At 43.6% G+C, this 14568-nt stretch overlaps 1 pseudogene; it reads right to left on the bottom strand.

Annotated features, from left to right (window-relative positions):
- Positions 1-8162: 8162 nt before the first annotated feature.
- Positions 8163-11919, bottom strand: LOC126973556 (uncharacterized; annotated as a pseudogene).
- Positions 11920-14568: the final 2649 nt, after the last annotated feature.

Genomic DNA, 14568 nt, shown 5'->3' with positions numbered 1-14568 from the left:
CAGGACGAGGACTAACGTCTCGTAGGGTATCAAAACAATGTGTGGTGTATCTAGGGTGCGGGCCGCTGGCCATCGTCAGAGTGACGAGTGCCAGTGGTTTGCGGTGGTTGACCGCGCCTACGCCTGCGAAGGCGGTGTGTGCGTGTCTGTGTCGGTGTTTGTGTGGGTGTCGCGTTCGCGATGGTGATGTCGTCATCCGGGTCTACCGTTACGTGTCTGGGACGTCTTATTGGGTTGAGACTATGGTGAAGGGGTGTACCCGCATGCCTTCCTAACCAAGATGTTGGGATGGTTAGGCGCCTTGTCAAAGAAGCGTCGCGAGATCTCTTTAAAGTGTTGAGCTATCGTCGGAAGCTCTAGGTCGCGGTGAAGGTCAACGTTTCGGATGAACCACGGGGCTCCGGTTGCCATGCGCGTGAATTTATTTTGAACTACTTGCAAACGACGTAAGTAGCTCGGTCGGGTGTGCGCGAAAACGACGCTTGCGTATGACAGTATGGGCCGTACGATGGTTTTGTACAGCGTCACTTTGTGTTTGAGCGGAAGTTTGCTTCGCCCACACACAAGTGGATAAAGGCGACTGAGGACAAATCGGGCTCTATTGCATACCGTATCAATATGTTTCTTGAAGTTCATATTGCTGTTGAACGTGACTCCTAAGTATTTGTAATCCTTCACCCACGGCATGGGTGTTTCATACAATTTAATGACGTCGGTCGGTCGTTTTTTAGCGCGGATGCTATTCGCGTTACCGAAGAGTACCGCTGCACTCTTGGTGGGGTTCACTTCAATCCGCCATTTTCTGAACCAGTTGCCTAGTTCATCGACGGCGGCTTGAAGCACTTTAATGTTCCTGCTCAAGGTTGAGCGGTTCAATAGAGCGGAGCCAAAGTAGAGTGCCGTATCGTCAGCGTACTGAGCGAGCTGGACACTCGGAAACTTGGGAATGTCGCTCGTGAAAAGCGAGAAAAGAGTGGGAGAGAGGACTGAACCCTGTGGCACGCCAGACCTGATGGGTCTGGATGAGGATAGGGTGCCCTCTACTTGATATCGGAAGGAGCGATCAGTAAGGTAGGCTCGTATGATGCGCACGAGCCTGTCTGGCACTCCCAGTTGATACAGCTTGAATACTACGCCGTTGTGCCATACCTTGTCGAATGCCTTCGCGACATCGAAAAACACGGCTGCCGTGGTAGCATGAAGTTGACGCCGTACGAGAATGTACTCGGTGAGTCGGTGAGCCTGCTGGGGACACGAGTGAGCGGTTCTGAATCCGAACTGTATGTCGGGTATCAGGTTGAGCTCCGCGATGTAATGATTAAGACGCGCGAGAATTAATCTTTCGTAAAGTTTCCCGATCGAGTTAATTAAGCTAATAGGCCTATAGCTACTCGGATTAGCTTTAGGTTTATTGGGTTTTGGGAAACCGATAACAATGGAATCTTTCCATTGTTCGGGGAACGCGCTATTAGACAATAGAATATTAAAAATGGTAACCAATAAAGTAATAAGAGTCGAGGGTAGGATTTTAAGAACCCTATTGTTTATAGTGTCGGGCCCCGGGGCCTTCTTGGAGTGAAGCTCCTTAGTGATTAGCTTCACCTCTTCGTAAGAGGTGGGTTTTATTACATCGCCTGAAGGGCTCAGAGCGGAGCGACGTTCAACTTCACGATCAACTTCGTCAACGTGTGTCGGGTCGGCTGCTGCATTTGGAGAGCACTGACTCTCGAGACTATCGGCGAGGCATTCAGCCTTCTCATCGTCATCGAGCGCCGGCTCCAGTCCCGGTCTGTCCAAAGGAGACATGACAGTGGGCGGCTCCTGTTTGAACGCGCGAGGCAGCTTCCAGAAAGCCACATGTGATGGCTTAAGGTTGCCGAGCAAGCGGTCCCAACGTTCGCCGCGGAGTTCCGCGATACGTTCCCGTACCACCCGCTGTAGGTAGCGGAGGTGGCGCCTATTCTCGACCGACGGATACCTGTCGTAAAGTCTAGTGGCTCTGTGCTTCTGTGTGAGTAAGTTCCTGACCTCTGGAGGCAGGTTTAGGCGATGCGGTTGCATCGTTGGAACCTGCCTGGAGCAGGCCTTGATCCTACTCTGTATATGTGACGTCACATGAGAGATAGCACTGTGAGCCGTGTCGACCGAGTCGATGACGTCCGGTATAAGGTCAAGGTCGTCGGACTTGATAGACTCGAGATCCTTTTCCAGCCGTTGCCAGTCGATCACTGTTTTCGTCGGTGGTTGAAAGTTAACCGGTGGGCCTAGATTTAGGACGACGGGCCGGTGGTCTGACTCTAATTCGTGAAAAACCTCGATTGAATTTACATTGAGCGTTACGTTCTTAAGTAACGCAACGTCTAGAATGTCGGGTCGGTGCGCGACGTTATCCGGATAATGTGTTGGTTCGTCGGGTACTATTACTGAAAAGTTCAGCGTGTCTGTCAGCGAATCTAATAAGATTCCGTTTCTATTTGTGGCTCTACTGTTCCAGCTGGAGTGTTTGGCATTAAGATCGCCACCCACTATGACTGCAGCCCCGTGGCCGAGTAATGCTTCTATACCTGTGTATAATACTTTTTTGTTGGGCGGAAGATAAGCTGAAATAACAGTGATCGGCTGGTGATTCGCCATACTGACCCGGATGGCAGAGGCCTCGATGTTAGTGAGGACCGGAGGATCTATAGGTATACAGTGTAGAGACCTTTTAAAATAAATGAGGGTGCCGCCCATACGGGTGGTGAGATCATTCCTGACTAAGTTATAATTAGCGATACGCGGATCGCGTATACGTGGTTTTAGAAATGTCTCTTGCACTAAGAATAGGTCTAATTGATGTTCGTGAGCGAACTCCTTCACCAAGTCTAGTTGAGGCTTAAGGCCTTGGGCGTTAAAATACGCTATACGGAGCGTATGTGGTTTAACCCGTCCGCTTACGTAATTAAGCATCGCGAATGATATTTTATACTTTAGCCCTATATCGGTGAGGGCACGGAATATTTTGCCGTTGTCTGCCATAACTTGCAGGAGCGACGGCGGGTCTTCCCGGACAGCATCGAGCCTGCTGGCCAGGGCTGTGATTTCATCAATGTCGAACATCTCTGACAGTTCGAACATGAAGGCAAAGGTGCTGCCGCCTTTGTTAGCTGTTGCCGCGGACGCGGGCGCCGGTGGCCTCGGTCGCGGGACCGACGCCGCCGGGCGGGACGCTAGCGGAGGCCGGAGGGGCGCGGGGGCCGCGTGAGTGGCCTCTGTAGCAGCGTTGGTAGCCGGAGGAGACCTCGCCGAGGCGTTTACCTTCGGAGGCGGCGCAGGTTTGAAGGTTGGAGTAAACTCCACCTTCTCTGCTCTGCCTTGCGGCTGGCGGCGCCCTGGGTGACGCTTGTGTTTGGGTGCCTTGGGACACCCGCGATAGCTCGCGGGGTGCCCCTTCTTCCCGCACAAGACGCAGGCCGGGGGCGTGCCGTGTTTCCCGAGGCACTTCACACACCTCGGGGTGTGTTCGCAATTGCGTGCCGAGTGCCCGTATAATTGGCATCTGTGACACTGACCGGGCCCCCCGCGGTTTTGAGGAGCTTCGGTACGGATGCCCTGAAGGGAACGAACCGATTTAATATTGAAAATTTCCTTTCCCTCTTGCGTGAGGTCGAGGACTACGAGAACCATGTTAAATGGTTGTTTGTTGGTGGTTCCGCGCATACGGTGCACCTCGTGTGCAGGGTAACCCTGCTCTTTGAGGTCCGACAGAATGTCGGCCTCGTCTAACTCTTTGGGGACGTTCCTAATAACGACCCTCAGACGCTTCTCCTCAGGCAGGGCGTACGTGTGGAAACCCACACTCAGCTCTCTAAGAAGAGATGTCAGGGCGCGGTGGTCCGCTACCTCTCTGGTCTCTAATTTGATGAGAGATTGGTACGCCCTCGCCTGGAAGGAGAGCGTCTTCGGGATCCTATTTTTGATGACTAACCATCGGCCTCGGTCCCCTATAAAAATAGGAGGCGGGCGCTTGGTCGGAGGCGGTACGCGGGCTTTAGGGGGCGCGGGCGCGGACGCGGGAGCGGAGCCAGTCGTGGCCGCGGCTTTCTTCGCGGGTGTGCCATCAAGAGAAGGCGATTCATGACCGCGCTTCTTCTTGCGACTGACGGTGATGAAGCCTTCAGCATCCGACGCGACACTCTCCGCTCTCGACGGTAGAGCGGTTTCCGGCTGGGCCGGTGAAACACTGGAAGCCTGAGGGGCTTCCGTGCGGTCAGGACTGACCGCGGGGACCTTAGGGGTCGCCTGCGCGTCAAAGTACGGTTGAAGGACAGGCGGACGGGCTGATCGGGTGATCACTTTTCTCGGTTTGACCGAGGCCACGGAACTTGCGTCGGACGCATTACCTATCTCCATTTCGGATTCCCCGTCGGAACTCGAAACGTCAGATGACGATTTATATTTTTTGGATTTCGCTTTAATAGCGGCATCCACTGTCTCATCTATAGATTCCTTAATTAGCGGAGCGATCTTCTCCGTAAATAACTCATCTAGCAGGGCGCGTAGAAGGCCCTTGTCGGCAACAATTGGTGAAGCCATGGTTGTTATTAATTAGGTTAAGCGGGTGGCAACCCCCGCTGCCCGAGTCAGGCAGAGGGGGAATATAATAATAAAGTGGACAACTATAGTTTAGTTGTACACTTGCACATTAATAAAATACTATTAATAATAATAAAGTATGCAAAATTAAAAGAAATTAATAATAATAATAATTAAGCCCAAGACTTAGCTTTGCTGGATGTAGACTGGCTGGGCCGGAACCCCGATGCACGCTGTGCAGGCCCCCACGGAGAAGACACACACGGCACGATCTGCAACACTCACAACACACACGATTAGCGTGCAGAATCGCGAAACACAGCACAGGTGCTAACTAACACGATCGTAAAACCGGGTAATTAACACAGATAATAACTAAGCTACGTTCCGCGAAGGAACGTAACAGGTGCGAGACTCAAAAGGTCCCGAACAATAGCGCGCGATAACAATAGCTAGCCCAGGTGGCCTGAGCAGATAGTGCGATAACGCAGGTAATAAAAATATTCGAAGGAGGACAGATAACGCGGCACGTGTGCTCGCGTTGCCTGCCTGAATCGAACTAGTAAGTATCACACTTTTAAAATTGGGATAACGTTTTAAGTTCACAAGATATACTTTCGAAATAAAAAGGACTCCAAAGAGAATTTAATTTTGTACAAAAAAACAAAAATAGTCGGTAACCTTCTTTTCAGAATTGGCTGAAAAAAAAATTCAAAACCAAAACCATTCCTTTTTCAAAGTGGACGTTTCCGAATTACAATTTTACCATTCATATTTTTTTTCTGTTTTAAATTTTTTTCAAGATCGATGGGTCTTGTTTTAAAAAATAATTTTTATGTTAAAAAGCACATAACATTTATTTATCATGCCTCTTTCAGTTGAAGAATGTGCTAGGATCATGGCTTTTCTGGAACTAGGCATCAGTATGCTTCGCACTGCAATAATGGTGGGTGTGACGGTACGAACGGTCCAGAAGGTAAAGAGAAGGTACGAAGAGACTGGACATCATCTGAGGAGACCTTGTAATGGCAGACCCGGGTGTACCAGTGCCCGAGAAGATCGTTATATTATTTCCACTGTGTTAAGAAATCGCCACCAAAATGCTGTTGAAGTCCAGCAACAGCTACTTCAGACCCGGAGGGCCTACATTAGTGACAGTACAGTAAGAAGAAGACTTGCTGAAGCAAATTTAAAACCCCAAAGTCCAGCGAGTGGCCCAAAACTCGAGAGACAGCATCGAGTAGCGAGATTGCGATACGCCCGTGAACACATGCAGTGGGATGAAGAAGAGTGGTCAAGAATTTTGTTTGCAGATGAGTCTTGATTCTCCCTTTACACTACTGATGGAAGGCGAAGTGTTTACAGGCGACCTGGTGAGCGATACCTTCAAGCCTGCATCTCAGAAAGAGTCCAATATGGTGGAGGCAGTGTACATGTATGGGCTGGCATATCTTCAGAAGGTCGCACAGAGCTAGTAGCCATAGAAAATGGCACCCTCACTGGGCAAAGATATGCTCAAGAGATTCTCATTGAGTATGCAGGGCCGTATTTAGCAAATATGGGTGATGGATCGATGCTAATGCATGATAATGCCCGGCTACACACGGCTCATATCGTACAAGAGTATATTCAGGAGGTCGGTATCAGCGTGATGGCTTGGCCATCAAGAAGTCCTGATATCAACCCGATTGAACACGCCTGGGATGAGCTTGGGAGGCTAGTCAGAAATCGCATACCACCACCTACTACCCTCAGGGCACTAAAGCAGGCCCTGGTAGAAGAATGGGAGAATATTCCCCAACATCGGCTCCGAAACCTAGTGTTCAGTATGCCAAACCGGTTCGAAGCTGTAATCAGAGCTCCAGAAGGCAATACCAGTTATTAAAAATTAAATAACATGTAATACATTTTAGTTGAATTTTTTTACACTAAACTAAAAATGTCTGTTTTCATTGTTTTATCTTTTTTAAGTTAAAAATGTTACTAATGTATAATTTTAGTTTCTAAGAATAAAAGCCTATAAAATTTGCAGCAAAACGTTTTTTATCTTAAATCTCTACCTTCTATAGTTAAGAAAAAAAGTGAAAAGTGTGATACTTACTTTTGCAGGCCAGTGTATATCCTTTGTCCACCAACCCAAATGACCTTGTTTTTCTGACTCCAGGGCACTTCCTTCTTGGACTCCCGCTGAATGCGTTGCCTTCACCGATCTAAGAAGATTGCAAGACCTCTCAATTGAAGCGATACCAATAGATAGAACAAATCCGGCAGCATTTTTGGCGGAGATAGCAGAAAGAAGATTTGTCCGGACTCCAACAAAGGACAAAATGGAGGACTAATGACACTTCCCTGAATGATCTAGTGCTGCTAAAGGAGGACAACCCATACGCCAGCATAGTGGTGGCACTATGCTGACGTATGGGCCGCAACATAAAACTCTTTCCTGGCCCTGATGGTGTAAGCCATGTAGCTGACGTTCGAACTACCCATGGATGTTACCGGAAGCCCTTGACACGACTTTGTCCCTTACTAGCGACGGAGGAGCTCATGTTGAGATAAATGTCGGAGACTTTTAACAGCCGAGAGAATATGTTCAGGCGTTTAAAAACGTGCGCGGCAGTACTTCGAAATGCGTCAATACTTTTATAACATTACCCGCAATGTTGTGGTTGCATCTATCACATTGATATTATAAGGAGCCCACACACTATGCGATTGCCTGCCGTCGCCTCAACAGGCGAACGTAAGATCAATATCGCCGAGCAACATACACTACCAGCACCACCCGCCTGCAGGCGGAATGTCGGTCGCGAATCAGGACTGCAGGCGAACTACAGTTTTTCACCATGCTCGTCGGAAACGATGCGCGTTTTACCTGCTTTTAGTTTTTGGATCCCCCCCAAAAAAAGGTTTTGGGTGAAAAAGTGGCTCCAAGATAGACACACGCTAGCTCTTATATGTCATTACTCCGCCAACTGAGGCAGTCTCACCACGAGAATCTGATGAATTATGTGAGGATGAGTGAAGAAAATTTCCAAAAAACTTGTACATTTGGTTTCAGTAAAGTGGACACCCATTTGTGCCAGGCAATCAGTGCCGAAGAAAGGTTGGCTGCAACTGTGAGATTTTTGGCAACGGGCCAAAGTTTCGAAGATCTGAAGTTTTTCACCTCAAGAAAATTTCACCTCAACCACTTGGGAAAATCATACCATAGACCTGCAAATACATTTATCCTGCGTTGAAGGATTGTTATCTAAAGGTAAGATTCAATAAATACTTAATTCGCAATTTATATGTATTATTTTACTCAATAACATTGAAAAATTAGGGAAGTCCATACGTATTGAATGGAAATTATTGGATCAGAAATATGTGTGAATGAGTGAATTTAACAGAAAACAGAGAATCGAAGCATTTTAACTATTTCAACACTAAAAAATCAGACAATTGATCAGATCTCAAATATTCACGTGAGGTATCTTCCTCTTCAGTTGTCGGATTTATATTGTTGGTAGTCTGGAAGAGTTCTTGACCAAAGAAGGTAGGTAATCGCACTTTCTGTACGTGGAACTGGTGTTTGGGGCTGCTTAAACTTCAGAGCACATAAATCTATCTCCTCTTGAGCAAATGCTAACGATCGCACCTGATAAATCCCAATTACATAATAAATATAAAATCACGGCCGAGGATTGGTGGACCCCCGTCTCGCATAACAAAAACACACAGCACACATACTACACACATACACACACAAACACACAATACACGCCCTAAATAATATATAAAATAGTTTCTGTGTTCATAATTTGTTGCATAACTTCCATTGTTAGACCTTAAAATATGTGATGTTTGTTATTTGACATTTTAGAATGCACAACTGGGAAGAGACTGACCCCCATGTCACGGGCTGTCCTAGTTTGGGGGTCGAGGGTAATTTTAAGCAAAATTGTATTTTTTTCTTTGCAACAAATAAAGATTTATTATTATTATTATTACGTGCGATATATTTGCATAACTTCTAACTGCGCGACAAACAATTATATCACCCGTATAAGAAAACAAACGTATACTAGTAAACGACAATAGTACATTGCCAAAGTATTTTTATATGGTTCCTCGCAAATAGCTGTAACAGCCGAACCACTATCTATCTCGAATTTTAATTCGACTTCCGATACTGCTACCGTTTTAATCACGGGTTCCCATTCATATGTCAAATGGTAAAACACTCAACGTCATCATCCACAGCTCTCGATTCGACATAATTATTTTTATGCACATCCTACGCAGATTCCCTGTAGCATTGCATTTCCTACATTTAGCCCTAGCGAAACGACACTGGGATACCTGATGATTATGGTATCCACACACTTGACAAAGCACTTTAACTGCTGAGCTAGACGCCGCCTCTCCATGCGGCGGATTCACAGCCTCCGTCGCCCGTCTAATCCTGAATAGCTGATTGCACGGCGCGGACTGTACCCCAGCACCCGCAGCTGTACGTGCACTCTGCGCATTCTCTGCCAACTCTATCGCCCTGGTCAGTCAGGTCCGCGATGTCTAAGGAGAAGTGTTTCTTCCTGTCAGCTCCTGGTAGCATTCCCATAACAAATTTGTCCCGAAGAGCTTCTTACACGTTCGAGAATCCACAGTGCGCTGTCAGACCGCGTAACCTCGCTGCCCACTGCGCATAAGTCTCCTCCTCTTGTTGTTAGCCGCAAAAAACTTAAACCGCTCGCCGAATCCACACTGCTTTGGAGTAAAATGCCCATCCAAAAGCTTAATAACGCTAAACTTAACTGCTTGGATAACGCTAGATCAGCCGCCAGCTTGTGCGTGCTATCGCCGAGTGCGCTCAGCAAGATAGCTCTCCGTTTTATTCCTTTCGGATCACTCACCCCATGATGTCATTTGCCACACACCACTGTTTAATGCGGCACTTGTAAGTCTCCCATGTTTTAACATTGTGATCAAACACTGATAATAAACCGAAAAAGGTGCCTGACTGTTTATAACGTAGGTACTCGTCGCCAATGTTAAGTATGAGGACACGAGTAAAACAACTGCTTGCTGGAGACACACTGCCGTTTAATAAAACATTATGCGTAAGCGCACGCCATGTACACGCCACATACACAACACAGTAAAGCCTATTGGCTGTACTCATGTGTTTTCATTCGCGCTATTGCGCGAATAACTATTGGAAAATTTGCAATCGCGCGAAATTTTCTCATCGTTTGCGTCTGTTCGACCAAGGAAACAGGCATTTTTATACAGATATTCGCGCTAAACTTTCACCAACCCTAGGTCTTACTTATATATCGTTGAGAAACGCCGTGTAAGTCTGCCGTATCATCTTGAATCTGAAAGTAAAAAATACACAAGAGTTTAGTTTTAAATGAATAGTCTGTCAACTATTATGCAGAGAATTTTGCTTTAAAAACAAGAAACACTTACCTAATCCCGAAATGCACAAATAACTTGGACTTCAGGACTCAACGAAGATCCTCGAGGATCACAATATATATAATTAAATCGTCACGGATCAAAGCAACATTTTTTTTTGGCAAACACTTTACTACATCTGTATTTGTATTGAAAATCGTCATCATCTAATTCGAAAGGGTTGACTCTACTGCGACGTCTATTAGGTCGCCGAGATGACTCCAGCATGTCTAAATCTTCTAAATCTATTAAATCTCGTCGATTAATGTCCATTTTTGTAGAACTTTAACATAATACTATCAACAATTACAACAACGTTCTCAAAATAAAATTCAAAGAAGTTTGACGTATGTCCCAAAGTTAGGCCTTGTCCAGAAAGGGCGAATACGCCGCGAATCTCTCGCGCGTAATACGCGCGTACGTTGCGTCCAGAAGGAGCGTACTAACGCACGAGCATTTGGGAACGGAGCCAGTCGAAAACATGGAGTTGAACGAAGCGGTCTCGTTGTGGTTAGCTTACTGTTGCTGGAAGAGACAGAAACGGAGGGAAAATAGAATGTATTTAGTATATCCAATTCTTAATAAGATTAATAATAGATTAATGATTATTAATTGAAGAAGATTTATCGCCACGTGCAAATTATGTTCCGTGCGAGGATTTTGTTTCAGCGGAACAAAAACTCGTGATAACTTTAAGGTCCTTACCTTATTGTTTTATTCATAATCTCTTATAATACTAATACAGCCTTTAGGATACAAAATCAGGTTTACTAATAAAAACGAATTAAATGTAGTATCAGTTTAAATAAACAATAATTAAACAATGTCATGGTTTTGGAAGAGGTCAAGACATTCACTATACTGAGAATCACTTGATGACGTTGATGGAGAATTTACGTATAATGCCGCCTGTGAAGATCTTGGCACTGAAATAGAATTTCGGCCGTGCCATGCTGTTATGTATGGCGTTTCTGGGTCATATTCTTAAAAGTAAATACATTTGGTCTTGAAGGTTGTGCATGGTATCGAGGTCGAACCGGAATTGAAGGTGAAGAAGAATCCGAACTGTTATAAAAGTACGAATACGAATTGTTTGAATACACAGTTGAATTAAACGTTTACTTCATGTTATAGTTGGAGATGAGGCATTTAGCTTATCAGAAAATATTATGCGACCATATTGCGGTAAGAATTTAACCAAAGAAAAACGAGCATTTAATTACCGCCTCTCTAGAGCAAGACGTTATATTGAGTGTTGTTTTGGAATTCTGGTAAACAAATGGCGAATATTTCACAAACCACTCAATGTATATATTGAATTTGCGCAAAACATAATTAAAGCTTGTTGTGTTCTTCACAATTACGTCAGGTTAAGAGATAGTTACAGATACGAAGACACATTGTTCGTAACAGCTCTAGATTGTCTGAGTACGACTACAATTCGACCTGGTGTAAGGTCTAGAAACACGAGGGATATATTCGCTGATTATTTCATGAAGGAAGGTCGACTGCCGTGGCAAGACAAAATGATCTAATTTTATTTGTTTGTTACTAATCAATAAAATAATAATAATTACTTACCTAAATCTTTCCCTTTTTTCCTCGGAGTCTTCTTTATCACAAAATTTTTACACCAATTCTTCCCAAGACCTTTGTTTTAAAATCCTACTGGCATAATCAGGTGATTCGAAATCCCATAGCGCCGGTTTTTTTTCTATTTCGTCTATAAACATTTCCGTGTCAAAATTTTGGCGCTCCCATGTCCCTCGATACGTGCACTCGCTCTAGAGTTGAATCTGAATCCAATTGCTCTCTCGTTTGTATGTTGTAACAAAAGGGCTCTGGCAAAAATTTTACCATCCGTTTCACACATTCAGAGGCATCGAGTCCATTTGGCATCTTTGATAAGAAGCCTTTGAAAGGAAATCAGATAGTGATACCCGTGTAGCTGACGTTCGAACTACCTATGGATGTTACCGGAGGATCTTCACACGACTCTGCCGAAATTCAGAAATTCTTGAGATTCCGGCTTCGGCTTCTCTCATAATCTAATTCCGTCGGTTTGTGTCGTACTCAACAGACTTCTTCGTTCGGAAACTTTCAGCTAGAAGCTTCCTGTTTTAATGGCGTTGAGTTTTTCTACCAAGTTGTTGCGTGGAGTCCACTTTCGTGGTTGCGGGTGCCATATCCATTGATGTAGGAGGTTCTTCCCAAGCTTCAGCGGAAAGAATATAGAAAATTCCCTAATAAGTAATCTACAGGATTTATGTTTTTTATTATGATTTCTCCTTCCAATCGCGAGCGAGCGAGAGTTGTTGTCCTCACCAGCTTCTGAAGAGAAATTCGTTCTCGCAGCTCTGCTGCTCTATCAAAGGGCTTTGAATAAACTTTTTCTTTGAGAACGCCCCAGTAAAAAAACATTCAGGGGATTGCCCAAACGTCCAATCCACCTTTCCGGATATTCCTGGTCAAAGAAATCTTTTACTTGCATTGCGTTATGCGCTGGGCAGTAATCTTGTTAATACTACATGTGGCGACGATCTGTTAGTGGTACGTCCTCTAACAAAGTTGGTAAATAATCTCGTTAAAAATGTAGGTAATTCGGGCCATTCAAGTTCAAGGCATTCAAGGCAGGTCAAAAGGCCCAATAATTTTGCCGTTTAAAATTCCGGTCCACAGGTTTACTTTAAAGCGATACTGGGATCTGTCTTCTCGCATTAAATGTGGAATCGCCATATGGCACTTGTGAAAATTGTGTGTGATCCGGATAGCGCTCTAAATTTGGATATATTTCAAGATAAAGTGTAGCGGCGGCACTTGCGTTGTATATGCATTCCCCGTAAATGAGATGCTTGTTCGCATATTCTCGTGAAGTGTAGCGCGTTGGCATGGTAGATAACATGGATGCCAACACATAAGTCCAATTCCAAAGGAGAGAAGCCAAAATTCCCGCTATGTAATCAACAAGTCCAATTCACAAAAATCCAAGTCCAAAAAGAGAAGCCAAAGTTGTCAGTACTAAATCAACACACGCGAATACGGAAAGGTGCACGGTAGACGAATGCGCGGAACGTACTAACTGGTGTCAGACTGGCAGCGTAGCCAATTGTTTCGGATGGCGACTGTATCTGTTGCATTCGCACGAATTAAGTTGTTGAGCCAAGGTTTATTTAAAAAAAAATATTTATTTCAAAAATTGCATCGCAAGTCTATTATAACAATAATCTATCTACTAACTAATTACAATTATCAATAAAGAAAAAAGAACTAATTACAATCATTATATACTTATTTTAATACTTACAAATAAATATATCATTATATATCACTCTAATGTTCTAGTTAAAGTGCTGAGGTGGAATTGCACCTAAAGCTAATTTGGGTAGTGCTGTCACTCTTAACTCCCCCCTCCTTAAGCGAGAAATTATCGGAATACTTCTTAAGCTTACGATAATTTCGAAAAAAAAATTGAATTTATACAAAACAAAAATGACAAATATGAAAATAATAACATATAAACTTAAAGTCCATACACTAACTTTGTCCATCACCACATATTCTTGAATTTTATTCTCACTAACACTATATTTAGCATTGTTTAAAATTTCTTTCACATCACTAAAATCTAAATTTCAATCAAGTTGTTTTTCTCTTGTCTTCAGTATCCCACGTAGATTTGGCATTGATATAATTGAAAGTTTATAGCTTATATCTGTAGAATTCAATGATGGTTCAGTGAAAGTATTGCCAATTTCAGTTCTATAAGATTGATCTGGTGAAATAATATATGTTCCTTGTAATTCATGTCGCTGTACTTCTTCACCACAATACTCTGTAATTACTAAATTTTCTTCTGTATAGAGTAACCAATGATGGCTGTATACCTTTTGTAATTTGGTACTCTCGATTTTAATTAAATGATGAGAACAGCGATTGTATTTCTTTAGCATCATAATTTCCTCTATACAAGTTTCCTCAGGATATGGAACTATATTATCTTCCATGCATAGATATTTGGAGTCTTCTATTTCCTCACATGGCTTTACGACAGGTCTGAACTTCAAACGTTTCACCATTATGAATAGGTATTTAGGAATTATTGTAAGGGTTTCATGTGTTTTGGATTCAAAAATGGGGATAGGAATTATTTAATAAAATATATAATGATCTTTTTCTATAAGGGGAATTTCTATTACAAAAATTAACCTATCACCATTAAAATACGACTTTAGTATAAGATTATGTTCTAACTTAATAAAATTTTCTATACCAGCTGGATAAATAAATTTAAAATGCTTCTTTATTTTTGTGAATACATCGAATAAATCTGTTTAATTAATGATTGAATGATGCAAGGTATGTAGTTTATTAAGAGCTATAGTAGTTTCTACCTCTTGAATAATATCAAATATTGTTCGAAAGTTATTGAGAATACTGTAAAATTTATTCATTAATAGAATATTGTAACTAATTTTATTTGTCATATCCTGAAGTTCCAGGTTTAGTGCTATTAATTTATTTACATGGGTCAGTGCTATCACCACTAAC

The sequence above is a fragment of the Leptidea sinapis genome, chromosome 29 (genome assembly GCF_905404315.1).
Source record: "Leptidea sinapis chromosome 29, ilLepSina1.1, whole genome shotgun sequence".
NCBI classification, from domain to species: domain Eukaryota; kingdom Metazoa; phylum Arthropoda; class Insecta; order Lepidoptera; family Pieridae; genus Leptidea; species Leptidea sinapis.
This window is presented reverse-complemented; position numbering and strand designations above follow the sequence as displayed.